Below are 16324 nucleotides of genomic sequence, written 5' to 3'. Positions count from 1 at the left end.
TAAGGTACAATGGTGCCCAGATTTTTGTGTATCATCTCTTTGCCAACTTGTCTCTATTCTCCATATAATTGCCATTTACATTTGAATCTATCAAGCTTTGCTTCTCAAGAGGCTTATCTGGAAAAATTCCACTTCATAGGGAATTTCAAAAGGAAAAGAGTGAAAAAATACTACTGTAAAGAAATATGGAATAAAACCTAAATGGATTCATATAAATATTGAGATGGCAACACTTTACACATTGTAGCATAAATGAGCGATATAACATGTACATATTACGAAAATCTGGAAAAGTTGTTTTAATTTTCCTTAATGTGTATAAGCTCAAAATGAAGCTCATGTCATGTCTTTCCTAATTAATGCTTATTAAAGCATATGAAAACTCTTTGTACCAATAGAAATTTGCAACTATTTATCCAGGAAGAAATAAGAACTCTCTTTGTTCACAATCAGAGCCAAGAAGTTTATCAGGACCCATGAGGAAGAATGTACGTGGAGAATGCATGAAGTTAAAGTGTAGCCCGGTAGGGCAAGGGGAGGCAGGTATCACCATGCCTGCTGTCGTCCCATCTTGGATTTTTTCACTGTTCTAAAATTGATAGCTTGATTCTTCATTTTTTAAAACATGTTGGGGTTTTTTTTTATCTTGTTCTTGCAGCCAGATCCCAATACTTTGAAAAGTAACTGATCCTGCCTAGCAATTGAATTCTAACCTCCTGGTGTTCCTAACCCTGCTTCCTATCGCTAGTGACTGCCCCTTAACTGGCAAGTTGATCTTGATTAATCATTGTTCCCTTGTTCATTATAGTGTTCTTCTGATGTTCTATCCCTTGGCCTATATCCAAGCTCTGATTTACCTTGTCATACTGGCTCTGATGGAAAAAGTGCCCAGATACCTTCATCTGACCACAAAAAATGAATAATCAGGAAAATATTTTCATTTTTAGAAGACCCATGCTCAAGTGGATCTTGAAAATTCCATCATGAATGTCAATTTAAAATGGAAAGTTTTCTAGCATGGAAAATGCTGTGTTTGTTGCAGAACTAACATTCTCTATCCCTACAGATACTCATATTATTTAGGTAAAGTTCTATCATAATATCCATGTTGTGTTTGATTTTGATCCAGTCAGTGTTTATTGGGCATTTTCAGTGAGTCAGGCAGTGTTCAGTTTTTTCATGTACTATCTCTGTTAAAAAATTCCATAAACCTCCATAATAGACAAGACTAATTTTGTAATATAATAAATAAACGGAGATTCAGAGGTTAGTTTAGTTGCTCAAGGACATATTGCTAGTAAGTAGTAGAACCACAAAGAATGCCCCCTTTTCCAGATCCCAAGGACGAGGTTATTGCTACTTTACCACAACAGTCCATATAGGTATGCATTTAGAAGTAAATAACAATAAAATGTGTCCCTTCTGTATATGTGATTGCCTTTATTTCTAATTTGATAAAGTCACAAGGTTAGCCACATTCAGACCTCAAAAATTCTGGAAGCCTTTCTTCTTTTAACAGGAATAAATTTCTGTAGCCTACAGGAAAGTAAAAAATTGAATAGTATAATGGAAATGTAATAATATATTCGAATTTAGGTAGTAGGTTGGAAATAATCAGAATTGTTATGTCTATTGGGGAATTATAGAGCTCTCTTTCACATAATATATCTACCTGAAAATCACTCTCAGAAGCCATGCCTTCATCCTAAATCAGCTCAGCTTTAGCTGCATGAGAAAATATAGCTGAGATTGTCCCAGAATCAAATGAAGTTCGAGGGGTAACTGGATAAAAAAGAGGCACAAGATAAATAACTTCTCCACTCCCATACATTTGCTACTGTTCATAATGAGTAATATTTATTGGGATCCACTAAATTCTAGCCACTGTGCTAGATATTTAAAATGGGTGTTTGAATCTAATTTTCATAATTTTAAAAATAGCTGTTTCCGTCATCCTTATGATCACCTTCATCCCTGTGATTATTAGTTTTATGTACCAACTTAGCTAGGTTATTGCACCCATTTAGTCAACCACAAGTGTAGGTGTTGCTACGAAAATATTTTTTAGATGTGATTATCATGTAAAGTCATTTAACTTTAAGTAATGGAGAGCAGCTTGATAAGGTGAGTGGGCCTCATCCAATCAGCCTTAAGAACAAAAACAAGTCTCCCTCAAGAAGTTCTGCCTCAAGACTGCAGCATCAGCTCTGCCAAGAGTCACCAGACCGAAGGCCTGCCTGCTCTATGGATTTCAGACTTCCCAACCTGCGCAATTGCATAAGCCAGTTCCTTGAAGTAAATCTCTTAGGATGTGTGTGTGTGTCTATCTTACTACTTTTATTTCTCTGAAGAACCCTGACTGATACAATCTCGATCTTAAAAATGAGACAACTGGGCTTCAGATGTTAGGTGATGTGCCTTAAACTGCATAACCCATTCATGAGGAGGCCCAGAAAGGAACTCACATCTTCTGACTTTGAAGTTCTGTCCACTTTCTGCATATCTTTCCTAATAGTTTCCTTTATTTCTCTTTCTACTTTCTTTAGCATTAAATCTGCTTTGCAGCTCTTAGAACGTGGAGCTTCACACATGGTTAGATGTGTGAAGGCTGCTAGGGGAAGTTGGAGGTCTCATTTACCTAAGCACAAAAACTGATTTGCTGACACATGGTGTGTGGCCAAGGAAATGACTCCCAGACACAGTTTGCTTACAGGGAAGCCTTTGGCTAAAGAGGACACTGAGGGAGTGGCTGCAGACAGTCCTGCAGATCGCAGAGCTAGCCTATGGATTCCCAACGTACTACCAACGTTTATTACCGCTTGCTTGTGATAGGTACTGTGCGAAGACTAACCACAGCACAGGTTAGCAAAAGGGCATGATTAGACTGTCCCATTCTGGAGGCAAATTAGCTCCATCTCAAAGGGATGGCTTTACAGACAGGAGAGAGGGAATTAGACCACACTTCCGCCCTTGCTAACTCGGTTTTGTTGAGGAAATCACGCCATCTTCATGATACTTAATGAATACATCTGTGATTTGGGGATTATCGCAACACCTACCTCATGATACTGTTGACAGATAAAGCAGATATTAAAGGTTTTGTTAGCTAAAGCATTATACAAACTAGAATCATAATTATCAATACTTAAGCATATCTTCCCTCTTGCTGTGTTCACAGCACTGGACTATAAGCTGTAAGTAATGCAAAGAAAGCATGGTAACTCTCCCCTGGCCCTGGGAGGCATTCTTGTTTTATAGAATGAAAGATAAATGCATCAGCCATTGAGAACTATGAGCCAGATGTATATTTGTGCCCAGGAGCTGCTTTCTTCAAAACATTCACAACATGTAAGACGGCATCCTATTTGAAACATAACTATGACAGTGGTACAGCAGCTGAATATACAAAGGGTGAGTGACATTTTGGTACAGCTTGTCTCTGCTAGGACTTTGTTACATCCTATGCCAAAGTGATGATATGGCTTATCTTCTTACCAGCCACTGCTCAGTGTCATACGGCCCCAAATTATATTTTTCCACCATCCCACCATTTTACAAGCTCAAAGAGATATGAATAATGATTTAATGTATTTTATGTACAAAACACCACTATATAGAATTATTACAGTGTACCAGACATGGTGCTTGTCATTGCCAAATATATTCTCTAATTTTATCCTCACAATAACCTCTAAAGTTGTAACGGAGAAGATGCTAATTCACATGCTACAGATAAGGCATCTAGGGTACAGAAAGCTGAACAGACTTGTTCAATTATGGTGAATCCTAGAATTGAATGCATATCTTTCTGACTCCAAAACTTGTGCTCTTTCCACTATGTGGATTACGGGCCTGGTGCAGTGGTAGCTTAGACTCAAATTTCCAGAGAGGAAAAAAGTTCTTAAAGAATATCTCATCAAAGCTTTCATTTTATAGATGAGCAAACTGAAGTTTCAAGATGAGAAAGGATTTTCTTCAGGTCTCATGGAAAGTAAGTAACCACTTCATAACAGAACAATACGGTGTAGAATTGGAACACCGACTTAATCAATGCTTTGACAATTCCTGGGGCTCACTAGAATTTGGTCATGTGATGAGTAATTGCTAAAAACAGCATTTCGGCAATAAGAGCTACAGAATAGAAGTAGCTCTGGATTTGGAGCCTAAGATCGGTGGACCCTGACCAGCAGAGCAGTGTTTAACTGTAATGCATTATTGTTAGTACTGGAAAAAATGAATTCTGAGTCCCTGAGCCACACTGAATAGTTTCAAATTCAGGCCCACTATTTCATTCATTTATTGATTCACTCATCCACTCATTCAAGAAGTGTGGATTGCCAGGTATGCATCCGAAAACATTATACATGCTCTAGAAATACCAGTGAATAAAATATAAAAATCTCTGCCTGTGTGGAGCTTAAATTCCAGTGGAGAGGACAAATGAGTAAACAATAAACATTAAGTAAATCATAGCACATAAGTAAATCATATAGCACAATAGAAGATAAATGCTATGGAGAAAAAACAGAGCAGGTTAAGCATCATGAGTATAGGGAAATAAGGTATAACTTTAAATAGGGTGACAGGGTAGGCTTCATGCAGAAGTCGACATCTGAGCAGAAGCTTGAAGGCAGGGAGGCAGTAACTCGGGCATACATGAGAGAGAAGAACACTGCAGCCAGAGCGGACACCAAGTGGGAAGGCCATGAGGTCAGGCAATGGCTGGTGAATTTGAGAATCAGTGAGAAGAGCAATTTGCCTGGAACAAAGGGGAGGAGGGGAAGAGTGGAAGGCGATGAGCACAAAGAAGTAATGGGGTGCAGATGGAAGATAAATGAAGGGCATCGTAAGGACACTGGAGTTTACTCTGAAAAAAGTGGGAAGTCACTGAAGGATTTTGAACAAAGGAATGGTAGGATCTGGCTTACATTTAAGCAAGATCACTCTGGTTGCTGTGTTTGGTAAACTAAATGGGAGATAACTGGTGGAAACAAGGATATCAGTTAAGAGGCTATTTCAATCACCCAGAAAAAAGACAATGGTAGCTTGAATCAGAGTGGTAGCTATGAAACTGGTATAATTCTAGGTAAGTTTTGAATATAGAGCTGAGAGGATTTTTCTAACAGATTGAATGTGGGATGTATGAGAAGAGGAATAAATTGATGGACATTGAGGATTTAGATCCAAGCAAAGAGAATGACATTGCCATTAGCATGTATAGTGTTGGGGGGGCACGGGGAGAGCTGTGCAACACAGAGAAGACAAGTAGTGATTTTACAGCATCTTACTATGTTGAAGGACAGTGACTGTGAAGGGGTATGTGGGGGGGACTTGGTGAAGGGCGGAGCCTAGTAAACATAATGTCCTTCATGTAATTATAGATTAATGATACCAAAATAAAAAAAAATAAAAGAGAATGGAGTTGCCATTCAATGAGCTGGAGAAGTCTGTGGGTATAACCAGTTTTGAAAAGAAAAACAGGAACCCTATTTTGGAAAGATCAAGTCTGAGACATTTATTCATCATCCACGTGGAGACAAAGGCACAGATTTGGATATAGTTGTGTGAAGCTGAAGGGAGAGGTATGGCTTGAAGACACACATTTGAGAATCAGGAGTATACAGATGGTATTTAAAGCTGTGAAATTATGTAAGACCACCTAAAGAGAGTGTAGATGAGAACCGGTCCAAGAACTGGGTCCTGGAGTATTCCAACATTAAAAGGTTAGGTGATGAAAGGAACCCAGTAAGGGAGATTAAAATGCAAGGACAGTCAAGTAGGAATAAAACCAGGAGACTGTGAGGTTATGGACACTGAGTGAAAAAAGCATTTCCAGGAGTATGTAGTTATCAGTTATATAAGATACCAAGATTAAACCAAGTAAGATGAGCAGTAAGAAAGGAACACTGGCTTTAGCAATGTAGAGCTCATTAGTGACCTTGACAATTAGCAGTGTCAGTAAAGTTGCAGGTAATACCTAACTACACTGGTTTTAGGAAAGGGTAGAGATAGAAGAATTGGAGTCCGTCAGTGAGTATAGACAGCTCTTCTAAGGTGTTTCACTCTAAAGAGTGTCAAAGAACTGGAGCATTAGCTAAATAAAAAAAGGATAAAAGGTTTTGGCTTTTTCTTTGTTTCGCTGTCTGGAGGATGAAAGAAATGATAGTATGTTTTCTGCTATTGAGAATGATCTAGCAGAGAGGGCAACTAATAACACACAGGAAAGCTGGGAATTGCTGGAGTTGGTATACTTGAGGAGGTGATGGGATGGGATCTCTCAGTGGAGAGGCTGACCTCCGGAGCAGTCTATCCATAGAAATCACATGCAATAGTAATAGTAATGGGATGTAGATGGGTAGATGTGGTGGAGGAAATACATACAGTTTGAAGAGTCATGTAACCTCTCTTTGGTGCTTAATTTTATGGGTTAACTTGGCGGCTGGGCCAAGGAATGCCCTCACAGTTGGTAACACGTTATTTTCTGGTATGTCTGTAAAGGTGTTTCTGGAAGAAATCACCATTTGAGTCAGTAGACTGAGTAAAGATCTAACCCTGACCGATGAGGATGGGCATCATCCAATCCAGTGAAAGACTGAGTAGAACAAAATGGTAGAGGAAGAAAGAATTCATTCTTAAGCCAAGACATCCCTTTTCTCCTGCCCTCAGATATTGGTGCTCCTGGTTCTCAGTAGTTTGACTCATACCTGCACTTAGATCATCAGTTCTCCGGGTTCTCAGGCTTTTAGACTCAGACTGAACTTTACCACTGCCTTTTCTGATTCTCCAGCTTGCAGACTGCAAATGGCAGACTGTGGAACTTCTCAGCCCCCACGACTGCAGAAGCCAGTTCCTATAATAAATCTCTTCTCTCTCTCTCTCTCTCTTCTCTCTTTCATGCTCTCTCTCTATATATATATCCTATTTCTCTATAGATATCTATGTCTATATCTACCCTATTTCTCTAAAGAACCCTAAAATAGTCTCAAAGCCAAATTTTCCTACTCTGTAAAATGGAGGGAGTAATGGTATATGTCTATTAAAATTTGTGTTAGGACTAAATAAAGAAACTATTGCATGTAAAATTCTTAGTATGCTGCCTGGTACATAGAAAGCAGTCTCCAAATGTTAGTTACTACTTTTTAATAGTGTAGTTTCTGGAATCAGATAGCCATTGGATGCATTATCTGACCTCACCTGGTCTTATTTTAATCATCTGTAAAATAGGAATAGTTAACAATTCTTACCTCATGGGGAAAATGAGATACGGCATACACAGTGCAGAGCACACACCTATGCCGGCATTACTGAAGATCTCCCTCTAGGACTAGAACAACAAAATGCATGCTCTAGCAATGATGGCTTAGAGAGAGAAAAAGAAAGACATGGAGTAGGAGGCACACAATTTGACTCCATCTAACTTATTCCCTGAGCTTAGGCAAATCAATGAACTTTTCTAAAATGAAGGCAGTATCTTCCATATCGCCTGCTCTTTATTGTAATTCTTGGAATTTCCGAGATAATATAGTGAAACACAAGACCGAACCAAATGCTCTGTAATAATATGGGTGTGGAATTATAACAGTGCCTATGTATGGATAGGTCTAACATTAAAACTCATGTATAATATCCCAGCATAATAAAATAATATAAACATAATCAGTTTGTAAAAGGAGGATGGGGAGAGGGACTATGTTAAGAAATTCTGGCTAAGGAAGGAACTCCACTGCTCATCTTCTGCATAGCATCTAAAAGAGCATGCGTGTGATAAATAAATGTAATATAAACTTTCTCCACAAAAAATTGTAAACTCTCAGTGCTGACAATTTCATTTACATCTAGGCATTCATTTGGGTAGCTATTCTGTGCCCACTTTAGGTTCTAGAATGCAGACTACCAGGTAGAAGAGATAGAAAAAAAATAAAAATTCTAATTCAGTACAATAAGTGTGATAATAAAGATAAGAACAAAGAGGGGATAGAGAACACAGCAGCACCCTCAACCATATTCATTCTTTCTACAGTCTATATTTCTGAGAACAATGTTATTTCTTGAATGAACTCTTTTGATTGATCCTAGATTTGAGCTCCTTTTGGGCAAAGACTGTTCCTTTCTGTTCTTTGTTTCTAGTGCCTGGCATAGAGTAGATTCTCAGGGTCTACCTTAAGAAAGGAGGAAAAGATGGAGGGAAGGATGGGAGAAAAGAGGGAGAGTTGATTACAGATAAAAGGTATGGGACTGTTCGGAGATAAATCAAAGAGCCTGTATATTTTATGCAGTTTCTTCTCAGTAACAGGCCACAAATAGGCTATTTTCACAACTGCTTTGTGAATCTTGGGCTACATTTTTGCAAAATGGCTTGGTTTGGCTGAACAACTATGGCTTCTGTACATATGCAAATAGGGACACATATGAACAGGAACTTTTTATTGTAATAACAATTCAAAGTGACACCCCAGCATCTGGATCGCAATTTCTCCAGCTGCACAGATCACTCTTTATTGTAAGCAAAATAATCATTTCAGCCATAGAACTGGGACTGACAAGTGGATAGAGATTATTTGGTGGAACAGCATCGGATCAGCTAATGACCATCCCTCTGAATCTATGAACAGGGAAGAGAAAATTTTTATGTGAACACAGTGCAGTGGAAAAAGAATGCTCTTGACACCAAATAGACCTGGTACTGAGCCCTGGGTTTGCCACTTACATCTGGGTCACCTTGGGCAAATTAGATAATCTTTTGGAGTCCCAGATTCCTCATCTGGAAGCTCAGAAGAATAATGATACTTATCTCACAGGATTATTGAGTACTGATTAAAATAGTGTATGAAGTGAGATTAGCAACTGGCCCAGTCCAAATGCAGCCAGGGCAGTATAAGTGGTGGCTGCTATTCCTTGTAGGATAAAAAGGAAGATACTCAAACAGGGTGGACTCTAAGTTACATGAAGGTAAAGCTGTGTTTGGATAACTACAATATCACAACACAGCATGGGGAATTGATAAATACAAGTCGACTGTCTGATACTGTTAAAACTTGCTGTCTTAAGTATTTGCTACCATGTTTTCAATGACTATTTCCAATATAATACATAATTTAATTTTCTTTGAAAGATAACACTGCACAGTGGCTAGGATCCCAGACTTCAGAGCTGCACTGGTAGTACCTGAACTAGCTGAGAATTTGACCTTGGCTATGGCATTTACTAGCTGAGTGACCTTGAACAACATCCTTAATCTCTCTACCCATCTCCTTATCCCTTCAGTTTAAATATATGAACTTGCTCTTTTTGTAGGTCGAAAATAGTCAAATGGCTGCAATTTCATGTGGTTCACCTTAATATAAAATGGGGGTAATAGTATTTTCCTCATAAAGTTTTGAAGATTAAATGCATTAATATATATGAAGTACTGAGGAATATACCAGGCACATAAAGAAAAATATATATGCCATTTATATTTTTACTATCATTATAATTATTCCTTGACAAAAACTGAGTAACTCTTTCAAGTTCTAGATCCAAAAAGAAGATATGGGTAGAAATCACAATAAGCCATCAAGGCATTCCTATGTAGTAGTTATGATGCACAGCTACTCAAGTGGTGTGCCGAGATACTGATTTTCTCAGCCCTGAAGGCTGCCAGGCCTGGACTGAAGAGACCTGGGTCCTCAAATTGGCCATCCCTGGGTATAATTGTTAGAAAAAACCTAAAATCCAAATGTGATTTATTCCCACAAGGAAGTTTAAACATTTTAATGGTATTCACAAAGGGCCACGTGGTGAAAAATATGCCACAAAGTTGCTCAGGCTGGAGCAGGGGTGGGGGTGGGAATTGATAAGGAACAGGCTGTGCCTATTGGGGAAAAGAAAAACAAAAGTTTTAAACCTGCCAATAGAATTCAGACAAATGTAAGGGAAAGCCTAATATGGATATAACTTGCTCAGGCAACATCCGGGAAAGAATGTGAACCCTGTAGTACTCAGCCAATGAGGAATCAGGGTAGGGACTCGCGTGCCAGAGTACTTGTACCAACCGCCCCAGGTGTGCCTGCTCACCAGATACCAGATCTTGCAAGACTGTCATTAAAGCCTTGCTCCACTGTTCTCTTTGTCTCCGTGACCACTTACTGAGTTTGAACCAGTGAGTATGTTTCTCACATAATCAGTCTCCTCACTTTACCACAGTGTTAGCATTCCTTATAATATTTTCTCTCTATGGCATGAGGTGAAAGGGTTGGGAACCTCTAGTTTGGAGCATGAGCCTTGGAGTCTGACCTACCTGGCTGTGAATCAGCTGTCTGCCCAGGGCAGGGCACATAATTTGTGGGACCTGGTGCAAAATGAAAATGAGGGGCATCCAGGAAAATCTTGTCATTAAAGGTGCTAAAATATAAAGCTTTCTCCTTTCCTCTGTAATCACTTCCTGATTTGTCATGGTATTCTTTTATGCTATTTAATATCATTCTAAATAAAGAAAAATTGAAATTTTAAATTCTTACCATGAATTTAACATTTCATCTTTGTATTGTGTAATGTCTGTTTTAAATAAAAATATATGAACACTTAACTTGCATGTGGAATCATCAAAAATGCACAATTCATTATTCATAGCTCATACATGTGTATGTATTTTGTCTTACCAGAACAGTGGAAACAGTTCCCAGAGCTAACTCAACAACTTTTACTTAAATTCCTAACACACACACATTGCACCCACACTCTCTAGCTTTGGCTTATGATGAGTACAGAATGACTGGAAGGAAAAGGAACTGTGGGTTGCTTTGTCCTTCCCTTCCCTTCCATGTCATCATGCTCAGTGCAGATGGTTGCCTAGTACTGAGAACAAGTAAGAGTAAAAGAGAACATGATAGGGTTATTTAGTTGCTTGTATTTCTTAGAATACCAGTGCCTTCTTTTTGCATTGGGAATAAGACAAAGAACGTGCAGTGTCCCAGGGATGTCGGCACAAGACTAATTCACAGACATAACATGCTTATCCTATATTCACTTTGAGTTTTATTTACCTCCCATGCATCATGGGTTGACCAGAATTCTGAATGCCTATGGCATCCCAAATGCAAGCAGAGGGGCAAAGAATAACTGTGGATAAACATATTGTGTGCATCTCCTCTGATCACATTCGTGCCCGTCCCTCCTTCTGACTACACTTACAAAACACAAGTGCGCACATAAAATTATTAAGAACTCCAAGATGGCAACAGTGGAACACTAAATCAGGCATGGGTCCTGAGAATTAGGTTAGCTTTTAAGGAAGATGCATGGTGGGCATCAAAAATGCTAAATGTAAAGGTGAAAGCAAGAAGCAGCAGATGATCCACATAGTGCATATCTCACATTCACACTCCATTGTCCAGTTAAGACTTACCTACAAATCGTGAGTTCAAAAATAAAACTATTAAGTATTTCAAATTGTTAACAGCTGGGCATTAAATCAAGTGCAGGCCCTTCTGAGTCCTGAGCTCTTGCGACTGCACTGATCACATGTCCAGTTAGCAGGCCCTGGCTCACCATGAGATAACCATATGAACTTGGCAAGACAACTTCTCTGGCTGTGCCTCAGTTCTCTAATTTTAAATACATGGATAATTTCCTACCTCATAGCCATCTTGTGAAGATTAAAATAGTGTATCTGACACAGTGCCTACTACATTATAGCAATGATGACAATAATAACAATAACTACAGTTACCAAATGCTTATTATATTTTCATTGTTATGGAAATTACTGGAAAGGTTTTATGGGGAGGTCATGCCCAAATTACATTGGGAACAATGAAACCAACTTCAAAGGAACCATGAAGCTCAAGGGCAGCATCCTCTTAGCCTTTTTACCCCAACTTCAATGCCAAATGGTAAAAGATATGTCAAAACCAGACAGAAAAATGGGGATAGGATGAATAGGTAGAACACAGGGGAGCTTTAGGGCAGGGAAGCTACTCTATTTGACATCATAATGGTGGGTACATGACAATTGCCAAAACCTACAGAACTGTACAATACATACAGACTATTGATATCGGTGAATAATGTATCACTACTGGTTCATCAAGTTTAACAGGTGCACTACACTAATGCAAGATGTTAATAACAGGAGAAACTGTGGACAGGGGACAACAGTGTCTGTGGGAACTCTCTGTACTTTCTGCTTAATTTTTCTGGAAGCAGGCCCTCCGTAAACCTAAAACTGTTCTAAAAATAAAATCTATTAATAAACCCCAGAAATACTGTAAATATATTCTGACTATGAGTTGTTCCTGGGGAGGTAAGAAGGTACTCCCCTCCCCCTGCCACATTGCTGAAAATAAGCTTGCCCTCTGAGAATTATGCAAAGGCCAGGACAAGTCTTGACTGACATCATTAGCAATCTGGTGTGAAGGCTGGGCTAGATCTAGTCCTTCAGTGGTATTTTGAACAATGATCTCTACAAGTGTTTTTAAAAATAAAGGATTAGAATCTAGGATTATTCTTCCTGTTTTTGTTTGTTTAGTTTTGTTTTTATTCCATGCTCTAATTAATTCAGCATGAGTATAATTATTCTCTAAGATTACAAACCCCTGAGGGCTCATAGGTTATGTCTTCTCTTGGCTTTAAAAAATTGACAAGAAATATGGTAGTAATGGCAGCTTTCATGCATATAGCTTCCTATAGTTTATACAGCAGTTTGGTGTATATTTATCTGCTCAGCCACTTGTTCTACACTCAAAAACTAAAGCCCCAGGCCAAGTTATTTTTTCTTTTTTTTACAAAACCACCATGTCATAAGTAAGACAGTATGCCAGGAACTACCAGTTGCCTAGCCAATGACCATTTTCCACTTCTTCTCAGTGACAGAATCCCAATTTTATTCGGGGCACCAAATACCATATTTCAAGCTTCTCTTACAGCTATGGTGACCATGTGACCAAGACCTTTCCAGTGAGATAAAAGCATAAGTGGTTGGGCACAACATCCAGAAGGAATCCTTAAAAGGGGAACGGACGGCCAAGACCAACCCTTTTGCCTCCGTTCCACTTCCTGCTTGGAACAGAGATGTGATGACTGGTGCTCCCGTAGCTATGAAATACATTTTTGAAACACACACAAAAATCTTTGAATTTATTCTTGGAGCTACAGTGAGATTACACTGATTGGTAATCCATTTATCTTTCTCATTTTCTTATGAAAAATATATTCTTTAGTGTTAGATTGCCCAATTATTTTGAACTAGAAAAGGAATTATAATTCTCAATAGAATGCTTCAATAAATATTTCAGAAAAAACAAGTGATATTCATTATTTTTCAAAGATTTTTGCAAGATAAATGTATTTGTTATGCAAGCATTTCCATTCACAACATAATGCTTATTCTCTTTGATTCAAATTATTCCACATGATGATAATCTCTAATTTACCTATTTAAAGAGCTATCCACCCATAACACACACACACACAGTGGGAATGATAATTCATACTCTGTTCTAAGGGAACTACGACTAATCAGCCCTGCTCACAAACTCTCATAGCACTAGAACAGGCAGTGATGGTAAATGGTCTTTTTAATTTGATAAGTATTGGTGCCTCAGTATGCAGGGGTGTGACCAGTCCCTGGAGAAATAGTCATTCAAAATTCAACCCCCTAAAAGGACTTTCCTCTCTTTCTCCTCCTGCCCAAATGGTATCTAAGTAAAAGGGAAAGAACTTGTGCACCCCCCTCACTGAAGCATGTGGGAACATGTCACTCCCCTGCACACCCCAAGCTGGCCATGGTGACACAGGAGTGCCGACTCGTGCTCATCTGTCCAACCACCTCTCCCTACTAATGCCACATTCACATTCCTTGTACGCCGAGTTGGACTTGGACATGGCACAGAACCAAATCTGCATTCCTGAGGATTTAAGCCTCCTCTGGCAGGCTGCCAACTTTGGAATTACCAAGTTCTATTACTCCTATCTGGGTATTTCTGCAGTGATGCCCAATCCACCCTGCTTTGAGCTTCCATATTGAGAAAGAGACATAAGAACATGTTTACAACATTTTTACACGATCTAAATTTTTCTTCTATTTCCTATGCTCTACAAGGGCTGGGAGGAAAGGGGTGTCTTGAGCTTCGCTACACTTGGCTTATAACAGAAATCTTGGTGTTCAAATCAGCCAGGCTTGGCACTTGTTAAGGAGGTTGGGAGTAATGGGAAACCAAAATCAGAAAATACTAAGGATGAAAATATATTGGTTTCATAAGCCATTATATTATATTCTACAAATATATGTATTTTAAAACCTACAGAGATCTAGTATACACACATAATCTCATGAAACTTATAAAAGTTTTCCAGCCTTAACATAGCGATACTCATAGGTGTAACATTTTGTCAAAGCCATTTTAAAGGAGGGACATAGAGCAGAAGGTCTCAAGTCAGACAGGTAACAGATGACAACTAGTGTGAGGCGGTTTACAAAAGAGGAGCAAGGCAGGAGAGCTGGAGTTAGAGCCAGCTGAAGAAGCAGAAGAGAAACGCAATAAAAATAAGAAAAGCAAGTAACACATGCAGTTTTCATAATTTATAAAGTATCACGTACGGGTTCACATGTTCTGCTATGAGCAGTCCTGAATGGAAATGTTAGAGATAAGGCCTGTAATTCCTGAACTGTATAATTAAAAATGCTTAAGGACATGTGCTTCTAATGGGGAAAAGATGTTATACCATAGTTCAAATACATGGGGTGCATTTCAGAAATCAAGATGACTTTAATTTGACAGTACCTAATTACTCATTTAATTCACTGATACGGCACTGGGACAGAAAATTAACATTGTTCCTTCAATTTTACAAAATTGCTAATATACTGGTATAGCATGAATGGTATGTTGGTTCATTGGCCAGCTTCCAAAATAAGTAAGTTTGAGTTTTGAAATAAATGATATCCCAGACCACAAACTATTTCCTCACTTGGGCATTATTCAACTGAAATTAGCATAAGCAGTCTTTCTTCAAAACAGATGTTCTTAGCTCTTAATAGCACATAAGTATATCTTTCTCATTCGCTCATGGAAAACTGCAACCCTATTAAGAATGATTTCAGGCACTAGACAGTTATGCCATTATAGCTGTAAATGACCTCACCATGGGATTCATCAGGTGCTGTCGCCATGGAATAAAGTTGAACTATCGATAGCATAGCTCACTTAACTAGGGGTGAGCTCCCCAGCAACCTCAACCACTGAGCACACAAAGCCTCTTCAAAAATCAAAATGCCACAAGGATTTGGTCATGAGAACAATTCGGTAAAGAAAGTTTAATGTTACTAGTGGCAGCACATCGGGTGTTAGGAGCTAGGACAGGTGACAGCATGTGAGAATAGAATTAAACACAAAACAAAGAAAAAATAGACAAGTACTTCACTATGTAACTGCGGAAATATCCCTCTACATACATCTTTGTGCCAATCTCTGTTTCTTAAGAATGGAATTCTTTTAAGAAAACATATGAATAACTGTAAAGACCGTGACGCACCTCTCCACCACGGCAGCCAAAGCTGTGCAAAGGTCTGACGTTGGCGGCGAGCGCTCTGGAGTCCTTAGCAGTGCCTCTGGGCCCAGTGTCAAGCACACCAGGGAAGGCAAGGGCCTCGGCAGGGGATGGGGCTGGGGCCACTGGCATGTGGTGGGGGGGGTTTGAGGCAGGGCTCGGGCTGGCAGTCCCCGGCATGCATGTGAGCCTAGGGAACAAGAGCCGTCCCCATGGATCCTGACGGTTGTGGCCGTGGTCCTCGGGTGTGTGCATCACAGTGGGAGCAGGAGTGGGCGGGAGGGTCTGAGACCAGCAGCAGGTGGGCACATGCCCACAAGGTGGAGGTGGACGTGGCGGGAAGCTCTAGTTTGGCGTTGACCACGTTGGATCCTGGGACCGCAGCACACACAGAGCTCTGGCTGCAGCAGCTCCAGTGCATGGGGAAGTGACGCGGGTAGTGGCTCACGCAGCTGGAACGAGAGGAGGTGAAAACCGTGGTGGCCTAAGCAGTGACAGCGGTGGGGATCTGCAGTGGTGGCGATGGCTGGTGGTTCCTTGGTGGAGAAAGCTTTTGCGGTCTTCTGCAGAACAGGCTACTGGGGTCTGTAATGGGGACCACCGCAGCGCCCTCACTGGTGACATTCGCAGCTGTGACGGCTGTTGATGTCTTCAGTGGCGGAGGCTGCTGGGGTCCTATGCAAAGGCAGCACTGGGAACTGTGGGGGCCCCTGCTCCATGGCTGGTACTGGGAGGTCCCGCTGTTCTTTGTTCACAGCGGTCTGCAGAGGTCTCAGCCAGTCTCCCTGGTGATCTC

This window comes from Manis pentadactyla, chromosome X, assembly GCF_030020395.1.
Source record: "Manis pentadactyla isolate mManPen7 chromosome X, mManPen7.hap1, whole genome shotgun sequence".
Lineage (NCBI taxonomy): Eukaryota > Metazoa > Chordata > Mammalia > Pholidota > Manidae > Manis > Manis pentadactyla.
Note: the sequence above shows the minus strand (reverse complement) of the source record.